The 19,237-nt window shown below is 50.7% G+C and overlaps 2 protein-coding genes across 4 annotated transcripts in view; one reads left to right on the top strand and one right to left on the bottom strand.

The window, feature by feature from the left end:
- The window catches only part of MACROD1 (mono-ADP ribosylhydrolase 1), a 182,268-nt gene that overhangs the window by 81,602 nt on the left and 81,429 nt on the right, over positions 1 to 19,237 (bottom strand). The window lies entirely within an intron of this gene.
- FLRT1 (fibronectin leucine rich transmembrane protein 1) overlaps positions 1 to 19,237 on the top strand; it is an 84,576-nt gene that overhangs the window by 24,672 nt on the left and 40,667 nt on the right. Inside the window, exon 2 of the mRNA XM_074959743.1 lies at positions 13,904 to 14,115. The gene's annotated coding sequence lies outside the window, so the exon portion shown is untranslated. The remainder of the gene's footprint in view (positions 1 to 13,903; positions 14,116 to 19,237) is intronic.

Genomic DNA, 19,237 nt, shown 5'->3' with positions numbered 1-19,237 from the left:
ATGGGGATGGATGGACAGATGGACACTAATGTTCTGAACTCTAGAAAATTAATCTGTCTGTGCCTCAATTTCCCCAGCTATAAAATGGGGTAACGATCCTCCTTTTTCTACATAACCTGTGAGTTCTTTGGGGCAGCGATTCTCTTCCATTGTGTGTCTGTGCAGCACCCAGCACAACGGGGTTGCACTCCCAGGTGGGGACTATGCGGCACCCAGTATGATGGGGGGTTCTGATCTTGGACCAGGACTATGCAATGCCTAGCACTATATGGTCTGATCTTGGTTGTGGTCTGTCCAGCACCTGGCACAATGGGGACTATTTTCTCAGTCAGGGTCTGTGCAACACTTGGCACAGTGGGGACCTGACCTTGGTCAGGGTCTGTGCAGCACCTGGCCCAATAGGTCCCTGGTATCTCAGTCAGGCAGCACTGTCATACTAGAAGAAGTGTATTCTCAGGGGCTCATTCCGTAGCTTTCCACATCATTGTTATTCACCCGAACACACAACTCATCTTGTGCCAGGTCCGGCGTGGCGGACACGGAATTCCCGCTGGGCCCAGACTTCCTGGCAGGTTGATTGGAAAAGACTCTCAAGTTCACCAGCATGAACCCAGTGGAGTTTTTCCTTGTCAGTTTCCCTACGTGCCACCTCCTGCATTTCACGGCGCTTGCTAACCCAGGATGTGGGGGTCATTAACTTTGCCCCACTCTAACTGGAAGCACGGTCAGTTTCCAAGCCCCCAGAGCATGCCGGAGCCATTTGCTAGTTGTCTCTGGCAAAGATGGGGACACGGCCCCATTAGTCAGCGGGAGGGGGTGATTCGAGGGCAATGCAAGAGGAATACAGCTCCATGGCAAAGAATTTGATCACACCGAGGACAGGCTCTGGCTGTCAGGCCAGGAAACAGAATTACAGCCGTCTGGGTTACGGGTGTGGTGACAGGGTGGGGGCTGAAGGAAAGATATTTACTGCAAAGCCCACAGGACACTCATCTGCCTCCTAATTGTTTCCATTAGGATTAAGCTGTGTCAACTCTGCTGACAAGAGCAGATACCGCGCCTTGGAAGTTCAGACAATGTGAACACATGGGTTGGGAGACCGTCTATTGCAGGGGTGGCCAACCTGAGCCTGAGACGGAGCCAGAGTTTACCAATGTACATTCCCAAAGAGCCACAGTAATACGTCAGCAGCTCCCCATCAGCTCTCCCAGCGCCTCCCACCCACCGCCAGCCCTGCCGATCAGCGCCTTCCCCTCCCTCCCCGCACCTCCCGATCAGTTGTTTTGTGGCATGCAGGAGGCTCTGGGAGGGAGGGGGAAGGAGCGAGGGCATGGCAGGCTCAGGGGAGGGGACAGGAAGAGGTGGAACAGGGGCAGGCCTGTGGCAGAGGCAGGGGTTGAGCATTGAGCACCCCCCGGCACTTTGGAAAGTCGGTGCCGAGACAAGGAGCCGCATATTAACTTCTGAAGAGCCGCACGTGGCTCCGGAGCCCCAGGTTGGCCACCCCGGTCTATTGCCTCATCTGTTGGGCCTTATATTAGGAATATCAAGATGCCATGCAGACTGGCAAACTGCTCCTTTTACTCTGGGCCTACGGTAGCGTCTAGCACCCACTGGGCTTGGAACATTCTCTGTTGCCCATTGCACTGGCCCTTTTATTATGGATATTACAGTAGTGGTGTTACCCCAGCACGTCTGTCCTAATATTGTGTGTATTATGGTAACATCTAGACATGCCCCCCCCCCCATGCACACACTGATGGACGTACAGTCTACTGTTCTTTTATTATGAGTATTATGGTAGTACCTAGCATACCATTTATTGCTCCAGTGACCTGGTCCTGTTATTATGGGTATTACTATCACATCTAGAAGCCATGCAGGTTGGCACAGTGGTGCTTTTATTATGGGCATTATGGCAGCATCTAGAACCCACACTGGCTTGGCATGCTGTCTACTCCCCCAGAAAATTGGTCCTTCACTCCTGCCTCCCCACCCCCCGCCACGCTGGTCCTTTTACTATGGGAATTATGGTAGTGTCTAGATGCCCTTGGCTGAGATCAGGCCCCATTGGGGTAGAACAGACACGTAAGGTGAAATCCTGGCCCCCTTGAAATCAATGGGAATCCTGCCATGAACTTCAGTCGGGCCAACATTTCACCCTCAGCAGGAGAAAGACCCTGCCCCGCAGAGCTCATAATATACACAGACAAGGTAGTTTAGTGGTTAGAATGGGGGTTTGGAGTCAAGACTTCTGGGGTCTAGTCCTTTCTCTGGGAGGGGAGTGGGGTCTAGTGGTTAGAGCAGGGCCTGGGGAAGCCTATGGATGGAACAGCAGGGGCTGTGTGTTGGGTTTGAGGGGCAGTGACAGAGTAGGGTGGGGAGCCCAGGGATGGAACAGCAAGGGGTGTGTGGTCAGGTTTCAGGGGCACCAGCAGAGCTGCATGGGGGAGTTATAACACCAGATTCCCCCCTCATTGGTGCTGTCCCCTTGACTCCTGGAAAGCGGCAGCGTAGCACGCAGTTTGTTTTCCCATTTCTTCGTGCCCTGCACTTACGTCCCCCATGGGGCAGGGACCATAGGGAGAAACCAGAGAGCCAGCTAGGCCAGCAACATCCACTCGCGAGGAACTGCAGTGATGCGCAACAGATGGGGTCTCCTAGGGCAGCTAGTTACCTGTTCCCATGCACGGGGCAGGAGTCCCAGGGGTGCAGAGTGGGGCACAGGGACGTGCCTTTTGGAAAAACACTGTCATTGCAAAGCCATGCCCCCCGCTTCCACTGGAGGGCTCAGACCTAGCCCCTTTAAAAGCAAACCTGTGTTTAAAACCAGAGGGGAATTTGTTATGCAAGGATATCACCTAAGATGGAAATCAACCGTAGAACCCACTGAGATCAGGGCCTCCATTGTGCCAGTCACTGTACAGATCTTGATGTGATTGGTGGCCAGTTGTGCTAGGGGCTGCACAGACCCTGACCAAGATCAGAGCCCCCGTTGTGCCAGGTGCTGCACAGATCCCAGCTGAGATCAGGGCCTGGTTGTGCCAGGTGCTGCACAGACACACAGTGAGAGACAAAGAGCTCACAGTCTGAATAGACAAAGGGTGGGAGGGGAAACAGAGGCACCGACAGGGGAAGTGACTTCCAAGTCACACAGGTGGTCAGTGGCAGAGCTGTGAACTGACCCCAGGAGTCTTGACTTCCAGCCCCTTGCTCTAGCCCACTGGGCTCTGCTCTCCACCCAGACCTGGGGACAGAGCCCCAGAGTCCTGGCTCCCAGTCCCCTGTTTGCACTTTAATCACTAGACCCACCCACAACTAATTCCTACAGCACCTTCCCCTCTCAGAGTGATCGTCTCAGGCTCTCTGCAGACTCAGGCAGGCACCATTGTGCAGGCTACATTTTCAAGCTTTTTTCCACAACTACTAGGGCTACAGCCGTCATCTGCTGCTTCTTATTTTTTAATGAAAGCTGAAATTCTGCTGTCATAAAATGACTCCAGGAACTGAGTTCCGGAGCCTCTGTGCCTTAATCTGTCCCTGCATTGTGGTCCAATGAAACGCTGCCCTCCCAGTTCCAAATGGTTCCTTTCGAGGCAGGAAGCCAGCTGAGGACCCGAGGTGCCTGATGTAAGTTTCAGGGGTTAAACATTTCCTGATGCTCATGCAAGGAGAAAAGTAGCTGTAATCTCTCCCAACCTAAGAGCCTAGCAAGCCACACGTCAGCCAATTGTAAGGATACACCTGATGCCTCTTTATCAACCACAGAGCCAGGGAAACTGACGCGTCCCTTAAGAGCTACCACTCATCACGTTACAGACCCAGCTGCCAGGAGATGAATCCATACTGTGATCTGACCTCCCAGTTCCCTCGGATGTAAATGGAGCCACAGGGATAGATCGCCAACTCGGGTAAATCAGCCGTAGCTGCGCTGGAGTCACTGGGTAGACCCCAGCCGGGGTAATTCAGCCGTAGCTGCGCTGGAGTCACTGGGTAGACCCCAGCCGGGGTAATTCAGCCGTAGCTGCGCTGGAGTCACTGGGCAGACCCCAGCTGGGGTAAATCAGCCGTAGCTGCGCTGGAGTCACTGGGCAGACCCCAGCCGGGGTAATTCAGCCGTAGCTGCGCTGGAGTCACTGAGCCAGACCCCAGCCGGGGTAAATCAGCCGTAGCTGCGCTGGAGTCACTGGGCCAGATCCTCAGTTGGTGTAAATCAACCATAGCGCCATTAAAGTCAATGGGGCCAGATCCTCAGTTGGTGTAAATCAGCCATAGCTGCACTGGAGTCAGTGGGCCAGATCCCCAGCTAGTGTAAACACAATCATTAGTTCCCACTTGCACTGCTCCTTGTGGGGTTGCTTACAGCAGTGCAAACTGAGCATTCCCCCGTTCCGGTCTGCACACTCACTTTGCAATGATGTAACCGGTTGCACTGGGACAGAGGCGAGGTGGAACCGGGGTCCGGCTGTGGATCCCTCATGAGCCGGGCCCTGCCTCCTCCCGCACACACACTAATTGCGGCATAATCGTTCCCCATACCAGTGCCTAATTTCAGAGGCCTCTCTGGCAGAAGGAGGAGGTGGTTGAATTTGACGCAGCCACTTCCCCCCAGCTTCGAATCTCAGCTAAGATGATTCCCTGCTGCCAGACTCCTGGTGTGGCCACTTACAGCAGTGCAGAGTGTGTGTGTGAAACACGGCTATCCAGATCTGTTACACCTGGCACCCGATTTCCACGTGCAAGTGACTGTCACAAACTGCAGGGGAGCCTTGGACGTGGGCAAGCTATGACAGAGCCCCATGTATGTATGTATGTATCTAGCTATCTGCCTGACTCACTACTGTGCTGCTTCTAATGCAGTCTTTTCCGCCAGAGCCAGCTGAATGTACAATGTGTTCCAGTCACTACTGCAGTGTCTCTCTCTCAGACCTGCTCCGCTGCTGTGTCCCTAGCACGGTGCAGCGGGCTGTATAATGTGGCAAGGGTGCCCTGAATGGAGGGAGATGGACAGAGAGAAGGATTCAGTAGGAAGAATGTGTGTGTGTGACTGCCCCCTGCTGGAAACAATCAGTCCTGCTGCTTCTTTGCGCGGGTGTTTGGGAATTGTTTCCTTTTTAAAAGGCCCAGCACTCATGAGCCCCATGCTGTGCTTTCCCTCTGCTTCTAGCAAACACCTTTCACCATTTATGCTGCCTACATTAACCTCTCTGCTGGCTTATTATGGGAACAAATTGCCACTTAAGAGCCACGCTCTCTCTGCCCAAGTCTCCGTCGGTCAGATAAATCTCTCTAGCCTATGCCCATCCCAATGAGGGAGGATGGAGCACCACCGCCCATCTCCCAGCCATAGCTTGCAACTTGCAGCTCAGGGTGAAGCCAGTGCACAGCTCAGAAATGCTACATCCAAGTGCTTATAGCTGACGACTTTTTTCGTAAAGTCCCAGCTGCTGGAGTCATGGAAATCTTGACTTGAAAATCAAATAATGTCAAACATCTAGCCCCCTGCCTTAGGTACCCCCATCACCATTGTATCTGGGCACTGTGAAACTTTAAATTATTTAGCCTCAAAATCCCCCTGTGAGGCAAGCAGTGCTGTCATCCCCATTCAGATGGGGAAACCAAGGCACAGATTGTCACAGATATTTAGGCACCTAACCCCTAGTGAAACCAAGTGACTTGTCCAAGGGTCATATAGGGAGTATGTGGTGAAGCAGGGATTTGAACCCTGCTGTCCTGAGTCCCAAGCCAGTGTCCTAACTGTCCAGCCTGCCTCTCCGCCCCACACATGCAGGAAAGAGCTTGGCAAGGTGACCTCTAGATGCTCAAAAGAACAGAAGCAATTTAAAAATCCCAAACCAATATGTACGATTTTTTAAATAAACTCTCATAATTTTTCACACAAAATCTCAGGATTTTGGGGGGGCCTGGATTCAGAATGTTAGGGCACTGAGGGCGCAAATGCTGTAGCTCTCATCAGATTCAATAAAGCTTTCAGATGCCAAAGCAAAGTGTGTCACTCTCAGACTTTCTGCGATATTCATGATATTATCACAGGACCTACAGGCACCATCTGAGATTGAAGCTCCATTGATGGTGGTGGCTTTAGGGCCCAGGCCGGTTCACAGACAGAGTGTCAGGATGGCAGAGGTAGCAGGGACCATGTGCAGACAGCCCCGGACCCTGCCTCTGTAGGGCTGAGTTGTGCTAGCTTCTCATTTCTGGGCCTTCTCCCCCCTGTACCCCATGTGCTACAAAGACCAGAATCCCACCTTGTGGCAGCAGGTGGTGCTGCACCTTGTGGCAGCTGGCACCTCCCCCCGACTGGCTGCAGTGCAGCGCTCCAGGCGAACCAGCCCCCACTAGTGGCAGGAGGCAGTACTACACCCTGCAGTACATCAGCCACACTGCATAGCAGTGGCATTATCTTGAGAGCCACTAAGGACCATAGGCAGTCGCCCCAAAGTCAGGCCCCATGGCTGAGTTCCATACAGCATGCACCACATGTGTCTTTTACAAACCCCTATCATCTGTCACCAGCAGGATCTGAATGCTGCTCCTTCAGGAATGCCATCAGCTGGCAGCGATAGCAGGACTGTTATCCCTTCTGCAGGGGACAACCACTAGGTTGGGATGGAATAAGGGCTGCATGGGAGCAGGGGCAGGGGCCTGTCTTTTTGTTCGGTGTTTGTACAGCACCTGGCACCACAGGCTCCTTCCTGGTCTGAGCTCCTGGGGATCCTAGTTGCTATCGCAATCCAAATCGTACACAATAATTAAATAAATCTCTTTCCAGAACAGCAGGGATTTGGGACAAAACTGCTACACCCAGGGGGGTGTAAAGAGACAGTAAATAGACCCAGGGGAGTGGTGGGATTGCAATACAGAGCTGGCCTAGACTGGGAGCAGCAGGCTGAGGGAAGGTGACTGGGAGACAGGAGGGATAAGTGGCTACTTCCCTTGCCTGGATGGTACTGATTGTTATTTTATGATCATATTAAAAATTCAATGGAATGAGCCTCTGAGCACTGGGAACAGGAAACCCAACCACACAGGAACCAGGACTCCTGGGTTCCATCCCCAGCTCTAGGAGAGGAGTGGAGTCTAGTGAAGTAGAGCAGTGGGGATGGAAGTCAGGACTCCTGGTTCCTGTGTGGTTGGGTTAACCGCGAGATCGCACTCCTCTCAGCCATAAGAGAGGAGTGCGATCTCGTGGTTAAAAGCAGTGCTTCCCCTTCTTCATCAAATAGAAGCTACTTGTCTACCCTCCATGGCCTAGTCCCACCCATCTGCCATCTCTTGTTTGACTCCCACTTCCAATCGGCCTGTGATGCTGGCCTCCATCGCCCACTTGTTATATCACGTGCCGGAGGAGCTGCCCATAAGCCCCCGCAGCGCCACCTCACAGTCCCCCTTCAACGCCCTCCTTAAAACTGTCTTCTGCCCTGACGTCTACAAAAGCCTTGACAGCAGTTTGGCTGCTGGTGGGCTGAGCCCACTGCCCATCACACTGACCGGGATTGTCTCATTGTTTCTTTGTGCTCCCTCCCCGGTCTGGCTGTAGCCAGCTGTTGTCTCTTGTCTTATCCTTAGATTGGCAGCTCTCTGGGGCAGGGACTGTCTCGTTGTTTTGTGTTTGTACAGAGCTAGAGATGTGTGAGAGCCGGGTAAGCCCCGGGCTGGGATAGCAGCTCTGCAATCGAAGGAAACATTATTACCTTGTGTCAATTTCAGTGTGTGTGTATGGGGGGGGCTACCATTGGGCCCCTCCGAAACAGTCCCCCCCATGCACATTAGCTGTGGATCATATCCTGTATCCCAGCTGCTCTGTTAGCCTGTAGCTCATGGGGTTCCTCTCAGCTCCCCACGGGGTGACTAACAGACCAATTAAAGTGCCAATAAAAAATTTAATCAAGTAATAATGCACCTTACTTTGTTTAATTAGTGATCTGACAAGTGAATGAATATTTAAGATGAACATTGTGGAGCCGGTGCCAAGCGCCGGCCCAGCGGGCAGACGGACGGGAAGCCACGCTGCCAAACCCCGTGGCCACATTTCAATTAAACTGACAGCTCCCCTCTACAAGGTAATATTGATCATGGGCTATTAGGTGGCTCCTCAGCACCGGGCCAGGGGAAGGTGCCTGCAGATCAGATGTTACAGCTGTTCTAGGGGGAGCAGAGCCTTACTGACTGCCAATAGTATTGTACTCCAGAGTGTTCCAAAGTGTGGGGCATCCCTGTCCATAGGACTAGCCTTGTTGGGAGGTGAAAATACCACCAGGACGTACTGCAGAGCCACAGCTTTCATTTAAAACCAGCCGTGAGTCTCCAGCTGTTGCGGTTGTGAAGAAATGCTTCAAAACGTGACCAGAACATAACCGACTGCCTGAGTCTGCAGAGAGCCTGAGCCAGCCAATCTGAGAAGAAGGAGCTGCCCCGAGTGTAACTGACGCAGCGACACGGCCTGAGTCTGCAGAGAGCCTGAGCCAGTCTCTCCAAGGGGAAGAACTGCCATGTTCATTTCCACAGGGGTTAACTCAGAGGCTCAGTGCTGCTACTTTATGCCTCTCTTGTTAACTATTTCACTGCCCATCACAAGCTGGGGAAAAGGGAGGAATCAATGTGCTCTGAATTCTCAAAGGGGAAGGTGGCACAGAGGATGTAATTAACCACACCAAAAACTTCCAGTTAAGAGGGCATCAGGACAAGCAGGGAAATCAGCTGTTAATGGTAAAGTCTTCTGCTGTCTGTGCAGTCATCATGTCTCCTACAACTCCATTAGGCATAACCCATGCTGACCCACTCCATGGGCTAGGGCTATCATTTGTTACCTGTGTAGTTACATTATTACACAGCCTAGTGTGGGCGCAGTTATACTGATATAAAGGTGCCTTGTACATTTGATCCATAGTGGTATAGAGGAACAATTTTTGTCTACACACAAGTCCACATTGATCACAATCCCTAGCTCTCTTCATTCCTAGCTCTCAAGGCAGGTCAGGATCATGAGCTCCATTTTACAGAAGGGAAAAGAGCAGGAAAGAGACACACCCACATTTACCCGGCAGGCCAGGGGCAGAGCTGGGACAGAACCCAGGTCACCTGAGTCCCAGTCCAGTGCTCTATCCACTAGGCTGCACTGCCTGATCACATTGGTTGTGATATAAATGTGTCCACACAATAGGCTAGTCTACAGGGGACACTGTAGGAAATTTAAGAAAAAGTCAATAAAGCGGGATGTTAAAGCCCATAAGTTAAAGTACAGTATATCCAGTGAGGATGCTGTACGTAGAAGTAAAGTGACCCTAGTTTGCTGTAGCTTACGTTATGAGGAAGGTGGGGGGAGGATAGAAAGATAGATGTGCATGGGGATAGAAGATGGATGGATACACACATAGACAAACAGATAGATGAGAATATAGAAGAAAGGTAGGTAGGCTGGAATATAGAAAAGAAAAAATAGACGCCACTACCCTGCTCCCCACCTTCCCCACCCCCGAGCACTGGGCCGTGGAAGGACTTTGATAATTATTTGTTTCACTTGAGCAATTCTGCGGCCAGCCAAGGCCAAAGCCCTGTAATGAGTATGGATTTGCCAGTAAATAAGTCCCCTGTGCTCCCCGGGCCCTGTAATAAATGCATTTGGAGTAATCTGGCTATCACCTGCCGTAATTGCTAGCTGTCAGCCGAAATTGATGCCGCATACACTGACTTTGCTACCGCTTTGCCCTTCCTTCACGCTGATCTATCTCCTCCTCCCTGCACCTCCCCTCTATCCGAGGAAAGCTCATGTTCCAGTTAGCCACCGAAGCAAACACCCCCTCACCCCTCCCCCACCTGGGCCAGCCCAAGGAGGAGAGATTCAATGCTAATGAGAAGAGGGCTCTGTTTCTTCCTTGCGTTGACGCCAGGAGTCCTGGCTCCCACCTCTGTCCTGGGTTCAAGTGCCAATGGGTCCTTGCAGCAAGAGGGGGACCCCGGTGGTGTGTGAGACGGGGCACAGGCCAATCTGTCGAGATGTAAGCAGGCAGAGAGCACTGGCTTGTGGTGGTGGCTGAAATTTGTTAACTGAAACTTTTTTTCCAGCGCAAAAATGCAGATTTGGGGTCGACTGAAATGTTTTGGGAATTTGCGGTGATGTCACCCAATTGTTTCAGTCAGAAAACTCCCAAGTAATTGAAAGTTTCCATTTTTCAATTCCCAATGACTGTTTTGAAATTTCCTTCCATCTGATCAAAAAAATGTTTTAAAACATTAGAAACAAACCATCTTGTTTGACCTGAAACCAATTTCCCACCCCCCCCGTGATTTTTCAGAATTACTAGCGAACCAAAAAATAGTTATTCACCCAGCTCGAGATTTGAGATCAACTCCACAAAACCTTCCCTGTGTGTGTTCATCACAGCAGGTGTCCATGGGGGAAGGGTTCTGCTTAGAGCTGGCTGCTTTCTGAGAACTGTGTCCACCATAAGAATTACCACACACTGGTCCATTTGTTCCTATAACCCATTTCCAGTAGTGGCCAATAAAAGAAGAACATGTGATAACCCAACAGGCAGATGAGGGGTAATCTATCCCCCATAAAGGCCCAATCCTAACCTCTAATTAGTCAGAGACTGATTTAAACCATGAAGCACAAGAATTTATCTCCCATCTGAAATCTTTGTTAGATCCGCTGCTTTAGCTTTGGATATTCTCATTATCCATACCAACATCCAACCCCTCTTTGGAGCTTGTTAAATTCTTGGCTTCAACAACATCCAGTGGCAGTGAGTTCCACCTGCTATTACATGTCAAGTGAACAAAGCATTTCCTTTGATCACTTTAGACATGGCCACCCTCCAAATTCATGGAAACTCCCCTTGTGAGACAGGGAGACCAGAAGTTCCTTCTCTAGACTGGTCAGTATTGTACAGACTTGTACCTTGTCCCATCAAATTGGTCTCCTTTCTAAGCTGAACAGTCCTGTACTTTATGCTGGTAGGTGGATGAATGGGTGTGTAGGAGGGGAGGGAGGGAGATCCCAGGGCACTTTCCCCAAGATTTGTGGTGTTAAACTCAATTTTAGGCTCCAGTTTCAGCTTTGGCCATTTCTTAAACTCCTCCTGCAGTTCCACTTGGATACAAGATCTGCCTTTCATTCCACCCCAGGGGCAGCTTCATCTCAGCACCAGGCAAGGGATCCCTGTATAAACAATTGCTGCAGACCACCCCAAAGTACCAGTCCCATTTAGATTCCAATGTAGTGACACTGATTTACATCAGCTGGGGTTTTGGTCCAGCTGACTCCAATGAAGCCATAGCTCTTTTACATGCTAGGGCAATGCCACTGTACACCAGCTGGGGATCTGTTCCATAATTCTGCTATTACAAACAAACTCTCAGCCCTAGAGATCAAATTCAACATGGAAGCCACCTTAAGTGATCTAGACAGAGCGAGCCCTGCTTCTACATAACTGAGGCCAGTTCAGTGACTCACCCTGATTTACACTGGTCTCAACACGAGCAGAATTTGGCCTTAAAATGGTGCACAAGAGCAGTGCTACCTCATTTTAAGAATCCAGACAAATCTCACAGCGTCGCCCACCTCCCAAGAGTCTACTGCGACATTCATCATTTCCACTTAAATCACCCTCTCTTAGAGTCATGTGATGACAAGAGAGTCATGTTTTCTAGCTTAGGACATGCTGGGAAAATTGGGAAACCCTAAAAGGCTGCAGGAAATCCAGAAGCTGAGTTACAGCGAACCCCAGCACTGGTTACACTTTTTATTAAAAGATCTCCTGATTTCTCTGCCGATCTCCTGAATTCTGAAAGGCTTGAGGATGAATCATATGCTCCTGGAGGGAGAAAAGCAATGCTCAAATTTCTCCTCCAACAGTGTGGGGAATAGAATCTGCCCTGTGGGCGGGGAGGGTATCTGGGGCTGCTATTGGCGGGGGGCAGAGGTCAGCGTGTGCCAATTTCTCCCCTTCTCTTGAGGCGATAAGTCTTTCGGCTCACGCATGCCAACTTGTGGGCACCCGACTCTGCTGCTGACACGCCATCTCATTCCCCCACAGCTGTCGAGCCGGCAATCAGGTTTAATAAAGGCACAGGATTAGACAGCTGAACGAGGAATCTCGTTGGCCTAACAATGCAATTATTACAGACAGTGCAGCCAGTCCCCTCAACTCCCGGGCCCATCCCAGCTCTGAGACAGCAAGCTCAGCGGGACGCTGAAGGAGGGAGACAGTGGGTTAGCTGTCAAACTGCAGTTAGCAAGCAAGCTAAGGAGGCTGCCCAGGGCGCACTGAGGGTGACTGCAGATAGATTTGGTATATAAATTAAAGGCATGTGGGAGGGCACGGATAGAGATATGCATAGACACTGGTATGTGCATGATCACACAGGTAAGTATGCAAATACACACCCCCATACATGTACACACATATGCAAATGCATGCACACGTGTATGTAAATGCATGCACACACATGTCTGCAAATACACATATGCACAGATACATGCGTATGCAAACACATATGCAGATGGAGGCACACATGTATGCATACAGCCGTACATCTGCAAATACATACACACACACACCTGAACAGGGCCCAATTTTCTATTCGTCCTCCCTGTTTGACATCCCTGCAAAAAATGGCACGTGCATTTCTCTTGTTCTCATCTTTTATTTACCCCAGCTGCACTGCAGCCCCACCTCCCGACCCCGGCTACAATCTACTGCAATCATGACACTCACTCCTCTTCGGTTCCCACCCCGTGTGGCAAATGACTGCAGGACTTGAGAGGCCCCCAGCTGCCTGTCACAGGGCACTGGATAAAAGGATCCAAAGCACACGCTGGTTCCCTTGCATCGCAACTGATTTACAGGGGGCAGTTGGCGAGGATAGCCAAAGAGCCGGCCGGGGGAAAGGAGACGGAGGGAAAATGCCCCTCCAGTGCTCTGCAAGTTCTCGCTGCAGCTCCCAATGGCGCCTCCAACCAGAGGCCCCCTCCCCATGCGGCTGCTAATTGTCATCGTGCCCCTCGCCTCCATCAGAAACCAATGCGTGTCCTGAACTCAATGCCGCAGAGCACAGGGCTCCACACAGGCGGCCAGTGGCACAGGGCACTGTTCGCATCAGCCCCAGCCTCCCCCTGCTGCCAGAGCACAGCCGCCCTGGACAATGGCTCCGAGCTCCCGCTGTGCACACCAGCCCCTGGCAGGGGCGGAGGGGGAAGCCAGCATCCCGAGGCACAAGGTGCTGTGGGGCACTGAGTACAGCAGAGTGCCCCAGACTGGGGGTCTCGATCACAACCCTCTGCAGGAGGGGGGTCACACTCATCACAAAGCATCTGCATGGTGAGACCCCAGGAATTCCCTCAGAAGGAGGTCAGTGGGGAGGGTCCTGGGTGGCACACGGAGTGGTACCTGCGCTGGCACTGCAGGGAGCATGGTCAGACAGCTCTGAGCTCAGCTACCCCTCCGGAGTCTGCATCCCCTGTTTTGGGCTGCCTCTCTCTGCTTCCCGGAAGCCAGGGTAAGTGGGTAGATAGAGGGGTGTGTATGACAACAGAGACATCAAGACTAGGGGTTCTAGTCCCAGCCTTGGAAAGGGAGTTGGGTCTAGGGGGTTAGAGCAGCCAGATTTAGAGTCAGGACTCCTGGGTCCTATTCCCAGCTCTGAAAGGGGAGTGGGGTCTAGTGGTTACAGCAGGTGGGAGTAGGGATTCCGGACTCCTGGGTTCTATCCTGCGCAAGTCTGGTCCCTCTGCCTCAGCATCCCGCGCTATAAAACAGGGAGGACAGATCTCCCTTGTTAGGCTGTTTGAGGGCTGCTGTAGGAAAGCTGCTACCGCACTGAGACTGCTGCTAATATTGATGCTATACCCAGATTAACCCTTTCCCTCCCTCTACAGTTACCAGCCCAGACAGCCCGTCCAGCTGAGCCCGTGAGATCCACCCATTACATGGCTTGCCCAGCTGCTGTCGCCCCCAGCTTACCCTCTCCCTGGAGCCAGGCTATGTCGTGCTGCTGCTCCTCACCCCCTCACCTGCCACAGACCCAGGCATCCTGAGCAGGAGGACCACAGAGCCCGCACTGCTGGCTGGGACCCCGGAGCACCCAAACGTGAGTTGAACCTGTTGGCTTCATTAATTGGGGGGGGGGTTGGGGGGATACAGTTCAAAAGGGGGTTATTAAAACATCCGATCTTTGGTTAGAAAACGGAGTCAGAGAAGGAAAGCACTATGGACCCAACATGACCTACATATACACCCCACTCTACCCAGCCGTCTATCCCCATTCCCACCCCCCTACCTGGGGGTCCCCCTGTACCTCATTATCTGTGGCATGCCCATGCATGGAGTGGGCTGGCTGCTGAAGGTTGCTCGGCTGCTCCAGGCCCTTGTGTTGTGGCCTGATGTTCATGCTCACAGACAGTACTGAAACAGCTGGGCCCCGGGGCTCTCCCTGTGGGGCTGGGCCCCTGCAACAACAGTGACTTGGAGAGTGGCAGCCAGCTGTCAGGAGGCCCTGGCTGATGCAGAGCATGGGCATTGCACGGATTCACAATGGCACACCCGGCGGTAGGGAGGGCATGCTAGTGTCTGGAGCAGGAGGTCTGTGTGTTGGGACTGAGGAGCTTTGGGATGGCTGTGAGGGGAGGGGAGCTCAGGGCTGGGATCAGACAGCAGGGGCTGAGGCGCTGGAGTGATACTCAGTTAAGTATTTAAGCTGCTGCATCACATAAGGGTTCCTAACCATGCTCCTTCAATTTCTCTGTATGCATGTGGGTTGGGGAGCAGCCAGGACTCCTGGGTTCTAGTCCCAGCTCTGGGGAGGGTGGGGTCTAGTGTGTAGAGCAGAAGAGGCTGAAACTGCTGCGTCCTATCCCCAGGTCTGTGGAGGAGAGTGGCTCCCCCTAGCCCCCCCATGGCTGCCGGGTTTGTGATTCAGCTGGCGCTGACACATCCTCACCAAGGTCGGAGGGAGGGGCACCCAGAGCCCTTTAACTCACTTTTATTTGTCCTCAGAATTGCTATTGATTTACAACCGTTTGAACTCTGCCCAGCCACTTCCAAGTATGATGAGCTGGCGCAGGCCCACTCCCTTCCCCTCCTCAAGAACAGAACCCAGGAGCCCTGACTCGACCCCCCCGCCCCGCCCACTGTAACTCCCCTGCCCCCACTCCCCTCCAGGACCCCAGACTCCTTCAGGACAGCCCCCCATGATTTTAGAAGTGATTTCTAAGCCTTTGCATCCTTTCCTCAAGCCCCACTTCCAGGGTTCCTTTGCTCCCCCCTTGTTAATTTCAGTAGCTAGAGCCAGCCTGTCCCCATCCCCACAGGCAATCTTGGCCAGCTCAGAGCCCCAGCTGTCTGCTCCCTAGTTCATTCTCAGATCAATATCCTTGAGAAGAGGCTTTTCCATTCCCCAGAGGCAGCTGGCTCTGTGCTAACTGAATCCTGTCCTTCGTCCCTAATCCAGCGATGCAGCTACAGGCTAGCCAGCAATTTGATGGTCTAATGTCCTGATTTCCTCCAGGAGAAGCTACTCTTAGCATTGGAGGCTATGGGAGTGATTGGATTGCACGTTAGGAACCAGCCTTATTGTTATGGTACCAGCTAGAGGTCTCCATCCGTCCTGCCAGGTGCTGCACAGACCCTGGCCGAGACCAAGCCCCAATTGCACCAGGTGCTGCACGGAAACAGAGTGACAGTCCCTGCCTTGGAGAACTCTCAATCGGAACAGACAAGGGGCGGGAAGGGAAACAGAGGCACCAAGTGAGGAAGCGGTTTGCCCAAGGTCACCCAGCAAGTCAGTTCTAGCCTACTCCCTTATTTTCTGAATCTTGACATCTGTAAATCTGTCCGTAAAACCTACATGCTATGTTGGGAGTTTGTGTGTGTGGCACAGGAGGGAGCCCAGGGCTGGGATAGCAGGGGGGTACATGGCAGGATTGAGGGGTGCAGGCAGACCTGGGGAGAGCCCAGGGCTGGGATAGCAGGGGGTGCAGGTCAGGATTGAGGGGCACAGGCAGAGCTAGGGGGAGCCCAGGGCTGGGATAACACGGGGGTGCAGGGCAGGATTGAGGGACACAGGCAGAGCTGTGCCAATTATTTTAAAGCACACATCACCCATTTGCAGACTCCCACTGTATCGGTGGCACTGGGGCATAGAAAGTCATGCATGTGCTTTCCATACTGGGTCATGGAGAGATGGCATGCTGAACCTTTGCAGCTGGGGGAGGGGCAGGGCGCAGAAACAAATTACAATTACAATCCACATCGGGATCCCGGCAACGCGTTTAATTTAAACCGACTCGCAATAAAAAGCTGCAAATCTGAACACTGTGGAGTCTTGGGGGATATTGAACAAATTGCCTGGCAGAGAAACACATTAAAAATTACCCTGCAATCAGAACAAACTAAAAAGTTAAATTACAGGAAGCGGAATCCATATGTAAATGAGTGGCACAGAGAAGTGGGAGTAAGCCTCTGTGCGTGAAGATGGGAGCCAGGACTCCTGGGTTCTTTCCCCAGCTCTGAAGGAAAGTAGTGTCTAGTGGTTAGAGAAAGGGGGCTGGGAATCAGGACTCCTGGGTTCTATCCCTAGCTCTTGGAAGTAGGGTGATCAGATGTCCCGATTTTATACAGACAGTGCTGATTTTGGGGTCTTTTTCTTATAGAGGCTCATATTACCCCCGTCCCGATTTTTCATACTTGCTGTCTGGTCACCCTACTTGGAAGGGAGAAATCAGTGATGTTGTGTCTGGTATCTTTGGAGTGCAGTTTGTTTATTTACATTATATACCTTTTTAAAAAAAAGAACCCCAAGAATCCCATGACTTTAAGGAAAATGCCAAAAATCATGAGATTCAGGAATAAATCCTGAAGATTCGCAATGCTGCTCTGTTAATTATACCCACGCCCTTCCCACCGGCAGGGATAGATCCCAGGAGTCCTGGCTCCCACCCACGCCTTGCCCTAACCGCTAATCCACCTCTTCCAGCAACCACAGTTACACCCAGCGAATTTGTTTGAAAAACCAGCACATCTGTAATCAATGTGGGATCTTACATAGCTTTAATTCCCCCAAACAGCAGCCTTTGTCTTAGGTTCCACAACTGGTGTGGGAGGGGGTGAGGAAAGGGCTGCTTTGCTTAGAGAAGAGGCACATTGGTATGCAGTTTGCCTCTGGCAAGACAAAATAGAACCCGGGAGTAGGAAGTCTTCATTCCTCCTCATGCAGTGAGCCTATTACAGCCCCTAGCAGCACTGCTAGGCATGGAAATTGGTGTAGCTCCTATGATGCATGCAAAACCATTTGGGAACAGTGTTTAGAGTATTATGGTACTGGGCTGAGTACAGGGGTAACTGGGTGAAATGTAATGGCCTGAGATGTGCACAAGGTCAAACTAGATGATCTAAAGGTCCTTAAACTCTATGGCTCTGTGAAATCTACAAATCCATGAGTGGAACTGGTCAAGGAAGTTTAATCCAAAGAGGTTTCCATCAAAAAATGTGGCATCATGGGAACGTTTTGATTCTAATGATACTTTCAAAGGGAGAAAGTCATCATGGACCGTCTTGATTTTCTCATTTTGATGATGTCGAAAAATATCCTAGAATCATAGCAATGCAGGACTGGAAGGGGCCTCAAGAAGTCACCTAGTCCATCCCCAGGGCTGAGGCAGGATGAATCTGTGCCCAGAATGCAAGAAGGATGTTGATAAATTGGAGAGGGTTCAGAGAAGAGCCATGAGAATGATTAAAGATTAGAAACCATGCCTTATAGTGATACACTCAAAGAGCTCAGTCTATTTAGTTTAAAAGAGAGAAGGTTAAAGGGCAATCTAGATTACAACCTCTAAATGTCAACATGGGGAACAAATCTAGCAGAGACAGATCTAACATGATCCAATGGCAGGAGGTTGAAGCTACACAAATTCAGACTGGAAATAAAGCATCAATTTTTAATGGCGAGAGTAATTAACCACTGGAACAATTTACTTAGGATAAAATCAAGATTTTAATGTTTGTCTAAAAGATTTGCTCTAGGAATTATTTTGGGGAAGTCCTATGGCCTGTGTCACACAGGAGGTCAGGCTAGTTGATCACAGTCGGCCCTTCTGGCCTTGGAATCAGTGGGAAATGTTTCATTTCAGTGTCACCGTTTTGATTTGTTTAGTTTCCATTTTTCTAAGCTATTCAAATATTTCTAATAATGTATAATATGTAGATATGTCATGTATATATTATCTATAGTACATCTGTTACATTTAATAGTTTAATAGCATAGAAAAATGGAAAGAAAATGAATCAAAGGGAAATGATCCATTTTTACCTTATTGAGAATGTCCAACCATTTCTTTTCAAAACAAAATGTTTCAATGGTCCCTGATCAACATAATTTGGCCCTTGCTTTTCATGGGAAACTTTAAAATTTTGGCTTTTCACTGATTTGGAATGAAAAAATCCTTCACAATGTTGGGATTTCCTGTGGAACAGAAATTGCATTTTCCCATCTGCCCTGAGAAGGAGTTTTTACCTTCATCTTTGATAGCTCTGATGCTTCTTTTATCCTTCTGCACGAGCTTCGGAGGTGCATCTAGGAGCCTGGCTTCTGATCAACATGCCTATGTTGGGTCGTAACAAAGTGGTTAAAAACCAAGCCAGTTTTCTGAGGAGAATTTGCAGCAGGTGCTGCAAAAAAGAGAACACCCCTAAATTGTGGATTTAATTGCAAATAAAATAATAATAATTTCTCCCTCTTTTTTCCTCCATCATGGGCAATTCTGAAATCAATATTGGCTGTTTTTCTAAAAGAGGTGCTCTAGGTCAGGCATTATTTCAGGGCAGTCTTATAGCCTGTGTTATACAGAAGGTCAAACCAGATGATCACAGTGCTCTCTTCTAGCCTTAGAATCGAGGATTAAATGGATGCATCACACTGGAATGGGCTCTCCTGAGCCACTAGGGCTACACAGGGAAATGTATTAAAGTCTGGTCAGCATACGTGCAACCATAGAAGGTTTGCAGCTTTTAATTAAAAAACACTCCAGCTCCCACAAAGTTTAGTGTCAGGGAGGATGATTTGCATCACTAAAGAGTCACAAAGAAAGCCAGGGGATCTTGAGTCACTGATTTTTCAAGGCCAGAAGGGACCATTAGATCATCTGGTCTGATTTCTTCCTGTACAGCAGAGGCTGCAGAATTTCACCAAATTACCCCTGTACTGAGCCCAAAAA

Source organism: Natator depressus, chromosome 7, assembly GCF_965152275.1.
Source record: "Natator depressus isolate rNatDep1 chromosome 7, rNatDep2.hap1, whole genome shotgun sequence".
NCBI lineage: Eukaryota > Metazoa > Chordata > Testudines > Cheloniidae > Natator > Natator depressus.
Note: the sequence above shows the minus strand (reverse complement) of the source record. Positions and strands in the feature narration are given on the sequence as shown.